Source organism: Pinus tabuliformis, chromosome 7 (assembly GCF_031772625.1).
Source record: "Pinus tabuliformis cultivar Carrire ecotype Pingquan chromosome 7, CPIR1, whole genome shotgun sequence".
Lineage (NCBI taxonomy): Eukaryota > Viridiplantae > Streptophyta > Pinopsida > Pinales > Pinaceae > Pinus > Pinus tabuliformis.
Window position 1 is genome coordinate 361,438,305 of NC_142293.1, and position 20,511 is coordinate 361,458,815.

Sequence of the window (20,511 nt, forward strand, 5' to 3'; positions counted from 1 at the left end):
AATAATTCTTTTGTGCTTACAATGAAATAAATGCACAATGTTAAACTAATTACCTTGAAATTAATGCACACCATATATCTAGTTACATCAAATCAAAAATCAACATCTTCCCTGAAATCAATGCATCTAATGCAAGAAATCAAATAGGATGAGAAATCAACATCTACACTAAAATCAATGCATCTAATGCAAACAACCAAATATGATTAGAAATCAACATCTACATTGAAATCAATGCATCTAATGTTGCAAGAAATTAAATAGGATTAGAAATCAACATCTACACCAAAGTCAATGCATCTAATGATAGCAATCAAAGAGAATTAGGAATCAACATCTACACTAAAATCAATGCATCTAATGCTAGCAATCAAATAGTACTAGGAATCAACATCTACACTAAAATCAATGCATCTAAAACAAGCTCAATCAAACAATATTATAAATTAACGTCTCTAATGAAATTAATGCATCTAATGCAAGCGATGAAATAGAATTAGAAATCAACATCTACACATAAATTGATGCACCTAATGCAAGAAATCAAATAGGATTAGAAATCAACATTTGTACACTAAAATCAATACATCTGGTGCAAGAAATTTTCTTCCCTTTCTCTCCCCTCCATCTATATCGATATCTCCCTCCATCTCTCCTTCTTTATCTCTCTATCTCACCCTCCTAGACACACATGCTCTCTCTCTTCATATCTTTCTATCTCTCCCTCCCTCCCTCTATCTCTCTCTTCTTCCATCTCTCCCCCTTCAATCTATATCACTATCTCCCACCATCTCTCATTCTTCATCTCTCTATATCACCCCACAAACATACACATTTGTTCTCCATATCTATCTATATCTCCATCACCCTCCCTCTCTCTCTCTTTCCCTTCGCTCCCTCTATCTCCCATTCTATCTCTCTTCCCTTCTACTCTCCTCTCCCCCTCTCTCTCCATATCCCTTATCACTCCCTCTCTTTCTGCCCATTTCCCTTGCCACTCCCTCTCTCTTTCTCCACCTTTCTCCCTCTATATGTATTTCTTCTTACTTCCCTATCTCCCCCCCTCCAACTCCATCTCTCTCTCTCTTCCTTCTCTCCCACCTCCCTTTGTCTCTCGCCCTCGTCACTCACTCACTAACTCTCTCTCTCTCTCTCTCTCTCTCTCTCTCTCTCTCTCTCTCTCTCTCTCATTACATCCTACATCTCTGTTGACTATCTCCCTCCTCTATCATTATTTCTCTCCCTTCTCTCTATCTATCCTTATTTTTCTTTCTATCTCACCCCCAAACTTACACACTCTCTCTCCATCTCTCCCTTGTCACTTCTTGTCTCCCTCTCCACCTTTCCTCTCTATATGTCTTAAACTTCTAATTCCTTCCCTATCTTTTCCTCCAACTCCATCTATCGAGCTCCCTCCCTTTCTCGAAGACTTTCCTCCTCTCCCTCTCTCCATATTTGTGCCCCACTCTATCTCTCTTACCCTTCTCTCCCGCTCTCTCTCCTCTATATTTCAAAAATTTTAAAATACTTTGACAATTAAAATATTATGTTTCAATAAATTTTTATTTTCATGTCGTACAACAATTTAATTTTTTTATATAATACATATTTAAAATGCAATATTTCAAATGTGTGTTGTACATTCACATGGAGGGAAAATGAAAATTTTCCATAGAAATATTATCTAAAATTTTCCAAAATATTAATGTTCTAGCTACCTCCATCAAAGATACACAAAGTGCTTCATGTCTTCCAATTGAAATTGTTTAGGTTTTATTTCTTTAAAAGGTAGCTTCAGGCTATAATTACTTTGCGATTTTAAAAATATTACATATTTTATTATGTTAGATTTATATAAAAAAAAAGGTTAAATAAAATTAACATATTGAGTCAGCTTGTATGACTCTTTTTGTGTTAATGACTCTTTTTTTGGTGCCTATGGCATATATCAACCACATTTATTAATGTGGTTGTGCTAATATATTATAATATAACAAATTATATAATATATTAAAGTAAATAATATTATATTATTCTAAAATTAATAAATTTAATATTAACATTAAAATATTTTAATATTGATTTTTTTTTTATATTAATATCAGATTTCATAATTTAATTTAATAATAATAACAATATTTTTAAATATTAATATTAAATTTAATAAGGTTTTTACATGACATGATAACAAAATTTGTAATAAGATTTGGAATTTTAAAATCTAGTTCAAGCTTAATTTTAGATCATTCAATTTTTTTTTATAGACGGTTGATCGAGCATAGTATCTCAATTGAGCTATGTAGATCAATCCAACCCCTATTAACCACGTATGGCTCGATCAAGGGTTTATGAAACCCTCGATCGAGCTATTTGAATTTGAAGTTCAAACACTCGATCAAGCACTTTAAGCGCTCGATCAAGCCTCTGAAGTCCTATAATCTACAATTTTAGCACCCCTTCTACAAAATTTGCAGCAACACAATTTTGTACCCTAGAGGACTTAGGGCGAAATTTGTCCTAAGGTGGCAGAGTTGATGATGTTGGATTCATGAAGGTATGCTCTATCCAATTGCCCGTGAGTTTGACATTTTCTAATTCATATGATATTTTTCATTTAATTTCATTTAAACATAATGCTTGAATTGCTTTTGAATAGTTTTAAAGAGGTTGATTAAAAAGTCAATGTCCTAAAATATGCACAATGAAAAAAATTCAAAAAATATCACTATCTTCATTTACGAGTCCTATTCAAAAGGCTACTCTTGGTTGTTCAATTTATTTAAATAGTTGATAAAAACCTTACCCGAACACATGTATCTGCAAAATGCAATTGAAATATTGCTTCGCCAACTTTGAAAAATAACAAAAAATATAATTTTGCATAAAAAAATAAAAATTTACTATGAAAAACTTAGCTCACTCTATGTATATCATATATATATATATATCTATATATCTATATATATATATATATATATATATATATATATATATATATATATATATATATATATATATATATATATATATATATATATATATTAAATTACACATTTTAGACTAAGTTATGCTACATGAACACATACATACCTCTTAAGATGTGTGAAAATTTGCAAGGACAAGCATTTGATTTAATGGAAAATTGACATATTATATGACACTAACTATTTTTGCAAAAACTATAATTAGGACAACAACATAATTCTCCACAATTTTTCTTTTTACTCTCAATCAAATTCATAGTGCTTATATGAATTTTGGGGGCTTCAATTCGATAAAAGAAGAAAAACTTGAAATTTCATCGTCACATTTGGCCCAAAAGTGTAACCCATCTTCATGCATTCACTCTTACTGAATAAATATTTTTTGACCATTTCAAAAATATTTTTCTCTCTCAAATTAGTAAAATACTCCTAATGGCTAGATCTTGATTTGGTCTAATAATATTTTATTATTTGTCTAGATCTAGATTTATCCTAGCATTTTATTATAAATTGAGTGGTTTTTCCCTCAGTCTACACACATGACCATTTCATCATCGTCACCATCATCTTATGACCTTTGAGCTCCCACTATTGAGTTCAACCCACATTCCTCATTTGCTCATCATAACCATTGAAAGAGAGATTAGTTGATGAAGTGTAGGGAGTAAAAGAACCCGTCCCATGGAGGGGGATGTTATAGACTCACATCTATATTCTTATCCAATAGGTGTATTTATTCTGTAACAATAATAATTAATTTGCTTCCATTTTGTTCCTTATATTTATTGTTGTCATATATTTTTCAATATTTTCATAATATTTCTACAGGGTTTTAACAATGTCTTTTGTAGATCTGAAGAATACTTATATCTTTTCTTTTCTTTTCATTGTTGTTACGTGAATCATCACCATCTAAATAAGAAGATGATTTTTGGTACACTTGCTCAAAAATATTCTCCTAAAAAATGGTGACTCCAATGGTTTAGATATTCAGATCACTGGTAATTTTGTTTTTACCTTTTTCTCTCTTCTGTTTTTATTTTTAGTTTTAGATCTACAGTGGTTTTTGGAAAAAAAAAAAATTGTATTTATGTGCATTTGGTTCTTTTTTGCAGGTCACACGTACCATTCGAGTAGGAGATGGTAATTTATATTTTATATCTATGAAGCGGGAGGCTTGGAAGCCCAAAGTACTTTTATAGATTTTTTCTACACTTGAAAACACAGGATTTATGCTAGAAATTTTGTTATAACACAGGAAATAGGTCAATAATCGCGTTATCACTTTTTTCAAATTTCTACAATATTTTCAGGGTTTTTCCAAGTCTAGGTTCTGTTTATCTATCGGGGGGAGGGGGTGTTCCTCTACTCCTTTCCAATTCATTAGACCTTGATACTTTTGGTTTTCTTCTCTCTAGGAGGAAAGGAGAACATTTCCTTGGGGTTTGATGTACGCCTCCACCCCTTGATAGAAGGTTTATTGAGTTGGGTAGTCTAGTGTTGAGAACCTACAACCACTATTTTCCAGCATAATAAATCTTTTGTTTTCATGCCTTTCAAGCCTTAGTGGTATCACTTTGGAGTCCCTTTAAACCTTTTGTTGGACCATTTTTCTAGGGTCTTTTAGGTGCCCTTCTCTTCTTATTTGGTTTTTTGTTCTTTTCCAGCATTTAGATAGTCTTATTTATTGGTGTTTGTTACATAAAATTAGTAGCATTGACCTTAGATGCTAGCCACACTTGGTATTTGATTGCTAGGTCTCTTTTTCCTTTGGGTTGCTTGTTTTTTCATAGTCATTTTGTGTTGACTTCATAACCTCTTGGGTGGGAAATAGTCCGTTCAATTTACTGTTTTATTATTGTTCATTTTTTAGTACAATTTAGAGTTTCATGCTTTATTTTCCAATAGCACATGGAATTTGAAAACATGATATAAATAACCCATTGAAACACACTTTTAGACACACATTTCACACCTAAAGCAAACATGTGCCTGGTTTTTTCCACCAAGCCAAGACTCTTAAAAATTCACTTTAATAAATTAACAAACCCATATATTTAATCCCACCTAGGCATCAGGGCCAAAATAATCTATTAATTAAGGTAGGATCGATGGGATAGGCTTCCAATAACACCCATTGACCATTCACATTGAGACATAGAATTTGACTTATTAGGGAACTTAAAGTCCTCTAGATTCCAACAACTAAAACTATAGTCAAGTAGAAACATGTGTAAGAGGGGGTTAGGATTAGGTCATGGTGCTAGCGGTTCTCCTTAAAGATACCAATCTCAAGGTCGGTAATATGGTACCGGCAGCTAACTACCCAGAAGCTCAAGATTCACTGGCCCCTCTTGGACATAGGTAAATTATTGGCCATTCTTAGGATAAACACCCTATAGGTGGTCGTTGTGGGTAGCAACCATCCATCCTCCCTACCTTTGCCTAAAATGCTTTGCTTGAGGGGATGAGATTCTGCAAGTAAGAAGTTGTTGAAAAGGCCATTAAAAACATAGTACTAGGACTTGTTTAAGTAGTAGATAACTTTAGGCTTGCAGTCATTTTTCTCTTTATAGGATGAACTTTCTTGATTTAGAGTAGCATTACATTGTAGTTAGTTTTCACTTTGCAGCACTAGACAGCTAAGTGTTTGTTTTCTCTTAGTTATTATTTTTCTTTGACCTTATCCTTTATCCTTCAATGTTTATCTTGTTCTGAAATCATTGCAGCCGCCAGACATTTGTCGCGGAGACTCCATGGCCTTCACCCTCCGTTTCAGTTAGGATATCCCTTAACACCTTCTCGACCAATAAGGGTACCTCCACCTAGTCCCCATATAGACTATAGTCTTTCAGATTCATCCAGTTCATGCTTTGATTGTGAGTCCTCTTAGCCCCGATATGCCACCATGTTTGGTGTCAACATTGGCGATAATGCTGGTCCCAACATGGGTACCAATCGCGGAGTAAATGTCAGCGATAACATTGGTAATACTCAAAGTCCCCACATGGAGGTAACATTGAAACCTCACAAGGAATGGCCTCTTCACAACCATTTTTCCCTTACATGGCCAGCTTAAGTCTCCCATATTTGGACCATCTTATTAACAATCCTCTTCTCCATGATCTAAGTTGGCGACCAATGCTAACCAAACTCGCATCAAATGTACCAAAAATTTGAATGGAATTCCAAAGAGGATCCTACCAACCATGTCCATTTGTTTCCTATATGGTGTTCCTCTTATTCTATCACATAGGATTTCATTTGTCTACACCTTTTTCAACGCACTCTCATCGGAGTTGCCACAAAATGGTACGTAAATCAATCCCATGCATCCCATTTGACATTCCTGACTCTCGCAAATTGCTTTTCACCCTATTTCCAGTTACTTCTCTGCTATGACATTGATATCGAACTCTTGACCTCATTCTATCAAACTTCTGCCACCTACCTTTCTGATAATGTATAACAATGGCATAGAAGGTTGAGCATATGTAAAGATTTGGAATTCAATGACCATGTATACATGGATTGGTTCTTTCGAACTCTCATAGCCCCCATTAGTAAAGATGTCATGTCACATTTCCCTCAAACTAAGGAAGAATATCCCCAAATAGCTTTGAAATTTGATCTTATCTATGCCCATTCAGGTTATGTCTATATTGTCCTCCCTGACATCCCCAGACCTAGTGCTTCTTCTACACCAGGGTCATCTCATGCAACTGATGGTGTTATTTGATCATTATCTTATCCTTACCCTTCCCCATAGCCGCAAGGATCTATGGGACATATTCAACCTCATGGAGGGCCTAGTTCCACCTACGCTTATCCTCCTCTCGATGTTTCGCATGTTAACTCTTACCAAGGAATGAATACATATTACACATTTTTCTATCAACATTAGTCAATGCTAGGACTAGCTATCACTCAGCCTGGTTATCAAAACACTGTCAAAAACCCATATTATTCATATGCACCACCTAGTGCTCCAACCCCAATGGCATCATCACCCCAACCTCCCATGCCTCAACCCCCTATGTTGCAGCAACCAATGCCTCCACAAATCCAGGTCTATGCTTAGTAGAATGCCCTTGCTCCCCCGAATCCCAAGTGATCTGAAAATGGAATAAAACTTTGATCATTCTCTGACACTTTGCAAGTTATAACAAAATGGTTCTTTCACGGTGAAATTATTTTTGAAACCTCTTCAAAGATGATGAGTTAAGTTTTCACATGAACTTAAAAGAGAAACAAATTCATATGCAAGTCAATATGATAAACATGAGGAGAAGAAACTAGTAAGTGATAATAGATTTCACCCTTCCTGGGCTACATCTCTAGGTCTTTCTCTAATGGCTAGACCACCATATTGATTTCAACAAAAAATGAGCACATTACAACTTGTTTACTCTCAAGTGATTTGTTTCTCCTACAAATAATTCTCACTAAAAAATATGACTTCCTACAACAAGTCATGATTGTCAACAGAAAAAGGACTCTCTCACAATAGATCCTTGTACTCCACCTGAAATAAAAAAGCATAAGCATACAACTACTTCACAATGAAGTGTTGAAAATGGCTTCTCTCATAATCACATTAAGAAAACACTAAAAATAGCTACTCTACAGAAATAACAAGTATTGCAGATGAAACTGGAAGTCTGGAAAACCTCTAACTAGGCTTTTTCCATGCTCAAATATGCTTCCATATTGCTTCAAAAATCTCTTTGCCTCTAGCCCTAAAGGACTTGAATCTACAAAAATTCCATCATTTGTGCTCAAATCATAAATTTGAGGCTACCATTGCGTTCATGATTCTCAAAATCCCATATCTAGAATCTTCTTGAGCTCAAAAAGGTTAAAAAATTAGCAATATATACTTCTTAGAACCAAGCTCTACTATATGTCTTGCAAATTGGCAAAACCTGCTGATTGTGCGACAAGTTTTCCCTTCACATAGTCCATCGAGTGACAATTTTTCCTAGTGCCGACGAGATTCCTGCTGCAAGATGGCCAAATTGTCACCTTATTAAAATGCGTTATAACCCCTAAGCGTCGGGTCAAGGTCACGTGGATGCAATATGGTCGAGGGTCGGGGATAACCATCCACTCTCATCGTCTTATCCTCTGCATTGGTCAACATGGTCATGTGGCATTTGCATAAGACTGAGGATCGAGCCAACCGCCCGACCCTGTCAACTTGGCACCCACTATGGTCTCATGGGAATTAATGTAGCTGGGGGTTGGGGCTAACTACCCGCCCTCACTGCTAGAGCCTCTGTTATGGTCACAACTATCACTGAGAACTAAGGGCTAGAGCTTATCCACCCCGCCTCACTCCCTTCCATCGTAGGTCGTATCGTGAGCTAGGTGACCAAGGCTAGGGGCAAGTTCCCTACCCTCTCCATCGTAGCACCTTCGCTGCTTGCCAAGGGTCATTTGGTAGCAACAAAACCAGGGGTTGGGCTTACTCCCCTCCCTCTTTGTCATAGCGCCTTTGTTTTCCACCATGGGTCATATGGTTGCAATAAAAACAGGGGCTGGGGCTAAGTTTCCTACCTCTCCCCCAATGGTAAAACCTTTTGAAACTTAAATAGAACCGGGGTCCCGTATTAGTTAAGAACTAATGTGGTGGCATAGCAGTAAGGTTGGAGGTTGGTCTACTGGAGGTCTAGGGGTCGAACCGTGCCAAGGCCCTTAGGTCGCTTATAAAAATTTTAACCAGTCACAGAGGGCCACATGGTGACCTCCGATTGGGCCACGTGACATCTCATCATTGGCCACAACCAAAAAAAACCAACCAATAAAATTGTGCCACTTTGACCTCTACGATGCTTCCACGTGTTGAGCCTAGGTTGGTTTGTATTGTCTACTGTGCCTTCCAAGTCAGTTGTGGACATCGCGTATGACCTTCCCAGTCAACCCTTCATGTTGATTTCTTAGTTATTTGGAAAAATCTTAATAACATCATAAATTTCTCATACAACGTTAGATTGATGCGATTCAAGAGGTGTTGGAATCAAGACGATGAAAAATGTGATTTGATGTTGATTTTGGGATATTCTGAACACTTTCATTTTGAGCCTATTTTTTATCTCTGGATCACCAATAGGAGGAACAAAGGGAAGGGTAACCAAAACCAGTAATATTATGGAAACCAAGGCAATCAAGGTCGTCAACCTAATCCCAATAAGGGTTATATTCTAATACTGCAACACAACAACAAGGTAGACAAACCAAGCATAACAAGGCCCTTTGAACCAATAAACCTTATGCTCGTTGTGGTACCTATGAAAATTATATTCATGATTGTATCCTTCTCCCTCTGATGCACAAAGTATGGGAAGATCAAGAAGTTGCCTCTAGATTGAAGCAACCTATGACTCCATCTGTTCCCCCTTCCACATAGTTGCTAGTCCCTACAAACCCCTTCCCTAACCAAGGATATGTGGCCTCCAAAGATGGCTAGAATCCTCCACCTCCCTCCCTCTCAACAACTAGGAAATGGGTCATACCAAATTCTTATGATTAATTTCAAAAAGGTCAACATTCAAACTCGACTGCATCAATATGAAAAACTTCCCGAGAAGTTAGCCACTAATACACAACAAAATCCATCCACAGAGCCCCTTTCTTCACCAAACAATACCTTACATATCCCTTTGCCTAAGGTGGAGGTTCCATCCAAGATCGTCAAAGGTCTATTACATCGAAATGTTGCCAATTCTCATTCCACCCACACTTATAACATAGTAGATGACTTAACACAATCTCCTACTTCTATGTCAACACTGGAAGTCCTCTAGACGTTCCCATCTCAAAGAAAAGTTCCGCTATTTGATTTAGGAATTGTAGACCCTTCTCATGATTGCATGATCATCTTTGACATTGGCACCATGAATCATCCCCATCTCCCTCCCTCTGTCTCTTTACAGATATTAGTATCCATTAATAACGTTGTTGTTCAATGATGTATCATCGACCAAGGTGTATCCACTTGTGTGATGTCTTCTACTATCTAGAAGTGACTTGGTTCCCCTGATCTTTCACCATCAACTATCACTCTTCCTGCATATGATGGTAACCCTTTGTAACCTCTTGGTCTCTACCATAATCATCCCATCACGGTTGCTAGCAAGGAGGTTATGATTGATATTGAAGTCATTGATGCACCTCTCAATTATAACCTCTTGCTTGGTCATAATTTCATGTATGCTATGAAGGAAGTTACATATTCAGTCTTTCATACCACGTTGTTCCCTCAAAATGAGAATATATTCACCATTTATCAATTGAATTACTACAATCCTCAGTCTCAGGCATCTCCCCAAAATCTCATTTCCTTGATGGAGAGTAACAATTCCTTACCTTCTTTCACTGAGATCAACCTAGGTTTTTATAAATATTCCACCTTTCTAGGGGCTTACTATGGGCCACCACCTTTTCAATGTGAGCCTAGCTCATCTAGTGTTTGCATACTTCAAGCATGACAGGCCACGAAAAAGCAGTCCAATATGTCTTCCCAACAACTAGCTTCCTAGCAGCCTGCTGCTCAAGACTCAGATAGCGCCTCCGCTAGTGTCCCTCCTGGCCACCATCCATTTGGTCAAATACCTTTCTTACTCTATCCACGAGACATCTTTTCCACCCCGGTGATGGCTTTGTTGAGTCTCCATAATATGACTTTGAGGATCCCAGATTGGTACGTCGATCTTCCTACAAACACCCCTCATGATCAACTCAAACCTTATGTGGATTTAACTCAGGTACAATCAGTTTCCACTACCACTACCTCTGATTCAATTCCATAGGAACCTCAGCAAGAAGCTACTCCTATTGCGAAAGCATCTGGTGAGGGGGGGAAATCTCACAAGAAGGGGGGAAAGGATAAGGAAATCGAAGAGACTACCACTTCATCTAAAGAACCTAATCATACTCCTCAATGCACTTTGTGCAATGTTCATGGCTATGCCACTAATAATTTCCCTAATATTCCTCATCTCAAGAGCATGATATTAGAAGTCAAAATTCAGCTAGACCCTAATGTACCCGAGGTGCAAGTCACCTTAACTGAGTCGGCCAATAAAAATAAATCTTTATACACAGCTTACACACGTGCTTTCTGTCATACTTACAAACATTATTCTCACCATTTTCCTCATCTTGATCATTTTCGTGATTTTTATAGGCCATTTTTTTGCTTTTGGTCAATAGGCCTTCAAACGAGACCAATTCACATCCTTCAACATATTTTCATCATCCCTACACAAATCCCTAACCATGACTCTGTTAAATCCCTGATGTTCTGCTCTTGATTGCTAAATTTCCAAGAGAAACCTGCTGGTGATTCACTACAACAAAACCAACGATTAGCGTCCCTTTTTACTTCTTTTTTTTGCATCTAGAGCCCATTTTTGGTGCTATTTGCATCCATTTATCAAATATGGTGCAAAACTTGACACAAAATTTGCATCAAGTTTTGCACCAAATCTTACACCAAGTTTAGCACCAGGTATTGCAATAGGTTTTGCACCACGTTTTGCACCAAATTTTATGCCAAGTTTTATGTCATCCTTTGCACCAGGTTTTGTTCCAGGTTTTGCATCAATTTTGGCATCTATTTTTGTTTGACATACTTTTGCATCCTCATTTGCATCCACTTTTTGCACCTACACTTGCACCAACTTTTGCATCGACTTTTGCATCCTTTTTTAAATCATTTTTTGCATCCATTTTTTCATCCATTTGTGCACCACTTTTGCGCCACGTTTTACATCGAGTTTTGTGTCTAGTTTTGCATATAATTTTGCATCTACTTTTGTTGCATCCACTTTTCCATCTTGTTTGGCATCCATATTTACATCCTCTTTTGCATCTATTATTGTACCCACTATTGCATCTAATATTTTTGTGCCACAATTGGCGCCTAGTTTGGCACCTCCTTTTGCACCCACTTTTGATTATAATTTTGCATCCTCGTTTGCATCCTCATTTGCATCTAGGTTTTCATCAACTACTACATCTATTTTTGCATCCCTTTTTGTATCCAATTTTGGACCAGGATTTGCATCGGGTTTTGTGTCTCGTTTTGTATCTACTTTTGCATCGACTTCTATTGCATCCACTTTTGCATACAATTTTGCATCCACTGTTACACCCATTTTAAATTTCACTTTTTGCATCCCTTTTTACATCTTCATTTGCATCATACTTTGATTCTTTTTTTTCATCTATCATTTCATCCACTTTTGTTATGCCATAATTTGCACCATGTTTTGCACTCACTATTGTATCCACGTTTGCTTCCAATTTTGCATCCATGTTCACATCCTCTTTTGCATCAAATATTGCATCTATTTTTGCATCCACTTTTGTGTCAGGTTTATGCATTGGGTTTTGCATCTCGTTTTGTATCTACTTCCATTGTATCCATTTTTTTCATCCAATTTTGTTTTGCCTGTTGCATCAATGTTTGCTTCCACTTTTACATCCATTTTTGCATCTTATTTTGCATATTTTTTGTCTATTGTTACATCCACTTTTGTTGCACCATATCTTGCGCCTACCATTGCAACCACATTTGCTTCCACGTTTGCATCCACATTTGCATCCTCTTTTGTGTTCAAGTTTGCATCAGATATTGTGTATGTTTTTGCATCCCCTATTGTATCCATTTTTGTTTCATCCATTTTTGCATCTACTTTTGTGTCCGTTGTTGCATCCACATTTGTTTCACCACAGTTTGTGCCAAGTTTTACACCTACCATTGGACCCATGTTTGCTTCCACTTTTGCCTTCATGTTTGCATCCAAGTTTGCATTGACAACTGCATCTACTTTTGCATCCACTTTTGTGTTAGGTTTTTCATGTTGTTGTGCATCTACTTATGTTGTATCCACTTTTCATCCAATTTTACTTCTATTGTTGCCCCCATTTCTATGTTCGCTTTTGCATCCCTTTTCCAACACTCATCATATTTTCTGCATTGATGATATTCTTTATGGCATTAACAATTATGAACAATTGATGACAATGTCAATAATATTGACAATGATGAAAATGAAGATGATGGCGATGAAATGAATTGTGATTATGATGATAAAGACGATAGTGATTACAATGACATTAATGATTATGATGATGACGGCGCTAATGACCTTGGCGAATCTTCCCAATTTTAGATGTTGTCATTGTCATAATCATAAGCATTATCTTTGGTGTCATCATCATCATTTTCATCTAGGTCATCATCAAAAACAATAATGGCATGAATGATGATGATGATTACAACAATGTTGATAGAAATTACATTAATGATGATGATGGGGATGATAAAAATGACAATGACGATGATAATGGTGGTGATGATGATGATCATCGATCATCTCTCAAAAATAGAGTTGTTATTTCTCTTACGTATAGCAATGTGTCCTAAACAACCCTTTTCTAGCACTGATCACATTTTTTGGGTTGATGATATTTCTTACAACGTCTATAATTATAAACAATTGCAAACAATGTCCATAATGATGATGATGATGGAGCTGATGATGATGGCATGAATGGTGATTATGATGATAATGTAATTATGGCAATAATGATGACAAGGATGATGGTGATGATGATGACAATGATTATGATAATGAGAATGAACAATTACTAGTTTCACTACCATCTTCTGGATACATATTACTATCATACTTTTTAAATTTTTTGTCTCTCTTGAGGTATCTTACTATAATGGTGTTGTCAACACTAGAAAGATATCTTGTTGTAATGGTGGTTCTAATGTTAGCACTAGCAAAGTTTTTGTTAAATTTTGGTTAAAAAAAATCGATTTATGCAATTATTTTGACAATCTATGTAAAAAAGTAAATAACATCCAATTATTTTGATTGTAGTCCCATTGATTATCATGAATTCACCAGTCTGAAGACCATCTTCTACATACATATTATTATTAAACTTTTTGCATTATATCCCTCTTATATCTTGTTGTAATGGCAGTATTAGCACTAAAAAAATATCTTGTTGTAATGGTGATGTTAGTATTAGCACTAAAAAAATCACTAAATTTTGGTAAAAAAAAGTTTATCATTTATTTATTTTTAATTTGGGAAATTTTTGTTTTTATTTTTTTTGTTTTTAATTCTATTTTTATGCAGTAATATTTTTTTTGGTTGAATTTTGGTAGTAACTAGTTTTTGGTCGAATCATATGTATTAACCATGTTCTTTATGCTACAAGTCTAATTGTTGGGACAAAATTGCTCTTTCAAATAAGTTGCAAAAGCTATTTTACATCCATTGTTGCACCCATGTTTACACCCACTTTTACATCCCTTTTTGCATCCTATTTTTCATCTTCATTTGCTTATTTTTTTGCATCTATCATTACATATACGTTTGTTGTGACAAAATTTGTTCCATGTTTTGCACATACTGTTGTACCCACGTTTGCTTCCAATTTTGCATCCATCTTCACATCCTCTTTTGCATAAAATATTTCATCTATTTTTGCATCCACTTTTGTGTTGGGTTTTGCATCTCATTTTGTATCTTCTTTTGCATGTACTTCCATTTCATCCATATTTTGCATCCAATTTTGTTTCTCATGTTGCACCCGTGTTTGCATCCACTTTTACATCCCTTATAGCATCTTGTCTTGCATCTAAGTTTGCATATTTTTTTGTGTCTATTATTACATCCACCTTTTTTGTGCTATTATTTGTGCCATATCTTATGCCTGTCATTGCAACCCACATTTTCTTCCACTATTGCATCCATATTTGCATCCTCTTTTGTGTCCAAGTTTGCATCAAATATTGTTTATGTTTTTTGCATCCCATTTTGAATTTACTTTTACATCCACTTTTGATTTGTCTAGTTTTGCAACTAATTTTGTGTTCACTATTGCACCCATGTTTACATCCCTTTTTTCATCCAAGTTTTCCTCCTTTTTGCATTCAAGTTTGTGTCCCTTTTTTTTTACATTCATTGGAGTATCCACATTTGTTTCACCACAATTCATGCTAAGTTTTATACCTACTATTGTGCCCATGTTTTCTTACACTTTTTCATCCATGTTTGAGTTCTATTTTGTGTTCAAGTTTGTATGAACTATTGCATCTACTTTTTCATCCACTTTTGTTCAATTTTTCTGTCTTGTTCTGCATCTACTTATGTTGTGTCCACTCTTCATCCAAATTTACGTCTATTTTTACCCCCATTTTTTTGTTTACTTTTGCATCCATTTTCCAACACACATCATATCTTTTGCATTGATTATATTTCTTATGACATTGAAAATTATGAACAACTGATGACAATGTCAATAATTATAATGATGATGATAATGAAGATGATGACGATGACATGAATTGCGATTGTTATGATAATGACAATGATGATAAAGATGATGGGAGTTACAATGACAATGATGATTATGCTAATGACCTTGGCCATTCCTCCCAATTTTTAAATGTTATCATGGTAAAAATCATAATAATTATCTTTGGCGTCATCTTCCAAGTCATCATCATCTGATCATCATTATCATTATTTTCATCTTGGTCATAATCAAGAACAATAATGGCATGAATGATGATTATGATGTTCATGATGAAGATGAGAAAAATTATGATAAAACTTATATTAATTATGATGATGGGGATGATGACAATTATAATGACGATGATAATGGTAGTGATGTTGATGATCATCAATCATTTCTAAAAAATAAAGTGGTTATTTTTCTTTCATATATCATGTGTCCTAAGGTTGGTGATATTTTATGATACATATAATTATGAACAATTGACGACAATATACAAAATCATGATGATGATGATGATCATGAAGAAGACATGAATGGTGATTATGATGAAAATGAAATGATGACAATAATGATCACATTGATGGTGGTGATGATGGCAATAATGAAGATGATGACCCTCCCTCTAAACTAGCGAGGTACTCATAATGAGACAAAAAAGTACTCTCAAGTTGAAATATTCATATAAGAAGGGATCTAGATTGATAAGCATCAATGATGATTTACATCATCATAGCCAAAATTTTCAAAATAGTAAGGCCTTGACTAACAAGTTTATCTCTCCATTAGATCAGAGCACAATGTTGGGAGGCATAAATTTGGACACCACTGCCTTTCAAGGCACTTACCCCACCAAGATTTTTACCAAGTATGTCCTCACATGATCATTTCCTAATCCACTATCATAATATTTGACACCAGAAAATGTCAATCCTCATGACTATTCTTATCTTGGATTAATGTACTTGACTTATGGCGATTAGTCCTAGTCAATGTCCAAATTCTCAAAGAATATTGGTCCCAGATGTTTATCCAATCCACCATTATCCCTACTAGTGCCTTTACGAGGCTTACGATTGTTAATCCTAGCCATAGTACATGACACATGGATAACATGGTGTCTACCCTCACTCCCTCTCAACCAGGGAGGAAACATCCACAAGCATAAGATTTTCTCAAGAATACCCATCATTTTCGTAGAGAATAACATCATTAATTTGTTTTCATCACATGACGACTTTATGATTAAGCATTCATAGATTTGTGGCAAAATATTTCCCCTTTTGTATTTGTGATGAAATACAATAAAAAAGTGAAAGCCAAAATCATTAAACATACACTATATTGATTTATCTAAGTCTAAACTCTAAGGTTGAAGTGAAAATTCATGTAAATCTTATATCTATGAGTTGTGCCAAACTTATGAAAACCTTATTCCCTAAGTCCTATATATAAGAAAATGAAAAAGAAAGAAAAATAAGGGCCAATAAATGGTAACTCATGTATTCACTCCCTCTTTGGAAAATATATGAATATATACACTCCTAGTCACACTTGATCACATGTATGTGATGGTTAAATCATGAATTCTTCTTTTCTCCTTGCATTTTCACTTCATCATTTAAGCACCTAATTGAGGATCTAAGGAATGTTTGTTTCCTAAGGCTTTCATGTCTACTCTTGGTTTACTTATGTCACACTACTGTCAATTTATGTGACAAAGTGAAATACATAAGTTTGTGGAGTTATTATAGAGGTGTATTGAGTTCGTAACCACACACACATGTATTACATCTCATTGATCCACATGTGTGGGTTGGAGACCCATTTCTTGACAACTTTAATGGAGACTACTTTGTGGCTTTAATGGTATAGCTTACAAAATATCTTGTTAAACATTTCGATTCATTCTTTCTTTTCCTCGAGACACTTATAATATTGAAGTCACTCCCAACAATCCATGGAGATGGGGAGTATAAATTACTTGTGCTAGAAATAGAATTGAGAAATAGAGGTTTTCCATTTGCGATATTGGAGTCATATACATTGGATACATGCTAGTAGTCCTCAATGTCAATTAACTAAAATTGTATTGTCATAATGCGAAAAGAGGTAAACATATTGGTAACCTTGATGTCTTAATCATTTCAAATAATAACCATTCCACCCAAGTATCTCTAAGCATCAATCATTACTACTTGTAAATTCCTCCCCCATTTTCTAATTATATGAGGTTGAACCTCACTTAATATTTTTGCTTCTTATATCAACATTATTTATGGGTGCTTTGCATACCATTTTTCTTTTAGGAGTTTGTTTTCGCTTACTATTGACGCCCCTCATGTTCCAAGACTATTTTCATTAAAAATTTACATAGAAAGAAAGTATAAAGTGACTAAAAAGAAACATGTCTCAAGATTTAAGTGCTTGTACAATTCCACTTCATGACTCCTATATTTCCTTAACCTGGGACCAAATGGTGAACTTGATGGCCTTAAGGGAAATTGATCAATGAAAATCTAAAAAAGAGGTGATTTTTGACTTTATCACATACAATTTAATATACTAAAAAAAATATCCATAACAATTTCATCAATCAATGAATCATTAAAAAAAATATCCAAAACAATTTCATCAAGCAAAGAATCATTGCATTATAAAATACAATCTATAAACATTTTGGCAAAGTTTTGCTAAAACATGCTTAAAAATCAACATATTTAATATTAATATTTAACAATAATATGGACAATAACACATTTTGATAAATTAAATAACATATTATCAAGCCTAAAAAATGTCACTAACTGAAAACTACAAAGCATGCAACTAATGGAAGTGACCACTCAAGGCCACCACAAGACAATTAATCTATTAAGACCAAGATTAATGGGGACAAAGATCTATAAAGATTAATGGGGACAAAGATCTATAAAGGACAAAGGAAAACCTATTTTAACTTTATTGTTTTATTAGCCTGGTTCAAGATGAACATTTCAAGATATCATGAAGAACATAATTAGTTTTATTGCATTAAGAAAACCCAAGCACATTATATAACTTAGCAAGAAAGAGATGTATAACACCCATCTCAGCAACACGACACATGACATTAAGTTACTTTACTATATATAATTTAAACTCCTATCATAAAATCAAAAATTTAGCATGAATGGAATGTTTAAAATCCATTTTTATAAAAACAAAATATAATTTTTCTTATAGAAAAATATACCAAAAACTAAATATATTTTTCTAGAAAAAAAAAAATACTAAAACTAAATATATATTTAAAAAAAACTAAAACATAAGCAAACTAGAATTTAAATTTGACATTCTTGGTCACTTTCGGAAACATATGGTGGAATGTAATCTCTTTATCCTCATCTTTAGCTTTTTCCTAAAAAATAAAAGCATACAAAAGTGGGAAAGAGCCATAAAGCATGGGGAAGCTTTTTCCTAAGCACAAAAGCATCTAAAAAGTGGAAAATTCCTTTTTTATATGAGGAAACATTATTCACCCAAAAGATTTTTCCCAAATTGAACTAATGAGGAATTTTGGAAATCTTCATAGCCTCCACTTTCCTATATATTAGAGGCTTGGCCATTGAAAAAATGATGGTAATTTTGTATTGTCACGCTCTTGAGATCTGTCTTGAGAGGGAGAGTTTTGGAGCTATGAGTTGGGGGAGGTGATGTTGCAACTATATCTGATTGGTGTAACTTTCCTCCAACTCCTTTATTCATATAGATCAGTTGTTCTTCCTTCCATATGTTTCTATTCATTCTTTACTTCTTCTATTTAACTAATGTATGCATGGGTTTTTGGTTTATATTTATTTATTCAATAATATTTATATGTTTTTTATAGTTTTGATTATTAAGATATTATGTTGTGAAGGTTGCTTTATTCTCTCTCTTATGTGTAGGACCAAGCTTTGGAGCTAGCTAGGAGCGCTTCTTGGCTATACGAAAAACTCCAAGAAGACCTGCATGCGAGGACTCACAAGAATTCATTCTCTTTTTCTTAATCTATACTCTACATCTTGATCTACTAAGAATCCTAAGCCTTAGAACAACCTTTCTCTTAATTGGTTTGTCCTGGGTTTCTGAGATAAACTGAGAGGATTTTGTTTTCATCTAACCATGCATTAAATCCTACAGCAAAATGATATTTAGAAAATTTAATATATTTCACTATGTAAATGAACTTAGTAAAATGAACCCATAGAGGTGGTCATAAATGGAAATAAAAGTAAAACTCTAAACAAGAAGCCAAAAGTGGATTTGACCATGGATGAAAAATTGGGAGTATAATTGGATGTTAAACTAGCCATCAAAACAATATGCAAACAATGACACAAAAAGATTTTTAGAGTAAAATTAAAAAAGGGTGCAACACTAGACACAAAGAAGGGAACAAAATAGGGCATATGAAAGGATACCGAATTGGGTGCAAACAAGGATGCAAAAATGGACACCAAAATGAGGATGCAAAGAATGGTGTAAAATTAGGATGCAAAAAGGATGTAAGAAAAGACACAAAACAAGATGCAAAATGGGACTAAAAAATGGTGAAACCAAGGATGTCAAAGATGATGCATAACTAGATGAAAATTCCAACTAAAATCTAGGTGCAAAATGAGATGCAAATGTGGACACAAAATGTGGCAGAAAAAAGGATGCAAATTTGGAAGCCAAAAAGGATGAAAAACTAGATACCAAAAAGGATGCAAATTTGGACATAAAAAATGGTGCAAAATTGGACACAAAAGAAGAAAAAATGGTGCAAAAATGGGCATAAAAATGGCTCAATTTCGGATGCAGATTGAGATGCAACATTGGATGTAAAATGATGCAACAAATCATTCAAAACTTGGTGCAAAAACAAATGCAAAAGCAGACGAAAAAATGGCTCAAAAGTGAACGTAACAATAGACACAAAATGGGATGCAAAGGTGGATGCAATATATGGTTCAACATAGGATGTAAATTTAGATGTTCAAAAGGATGAAAAATTGGATGCAATAAATGGTGTTAAAAATGATGCTAAATTGGATGCAACAAATGATGCAAAATTAAATACAAAATATGGTGCAAAATAGGATGCAAAAAAGGGAGATAAATAAAATGCAAAAGTGGATGCAAAAAATGGTGCAAAAATGCATGCGAAATTTGGCACTAAATCAGATTC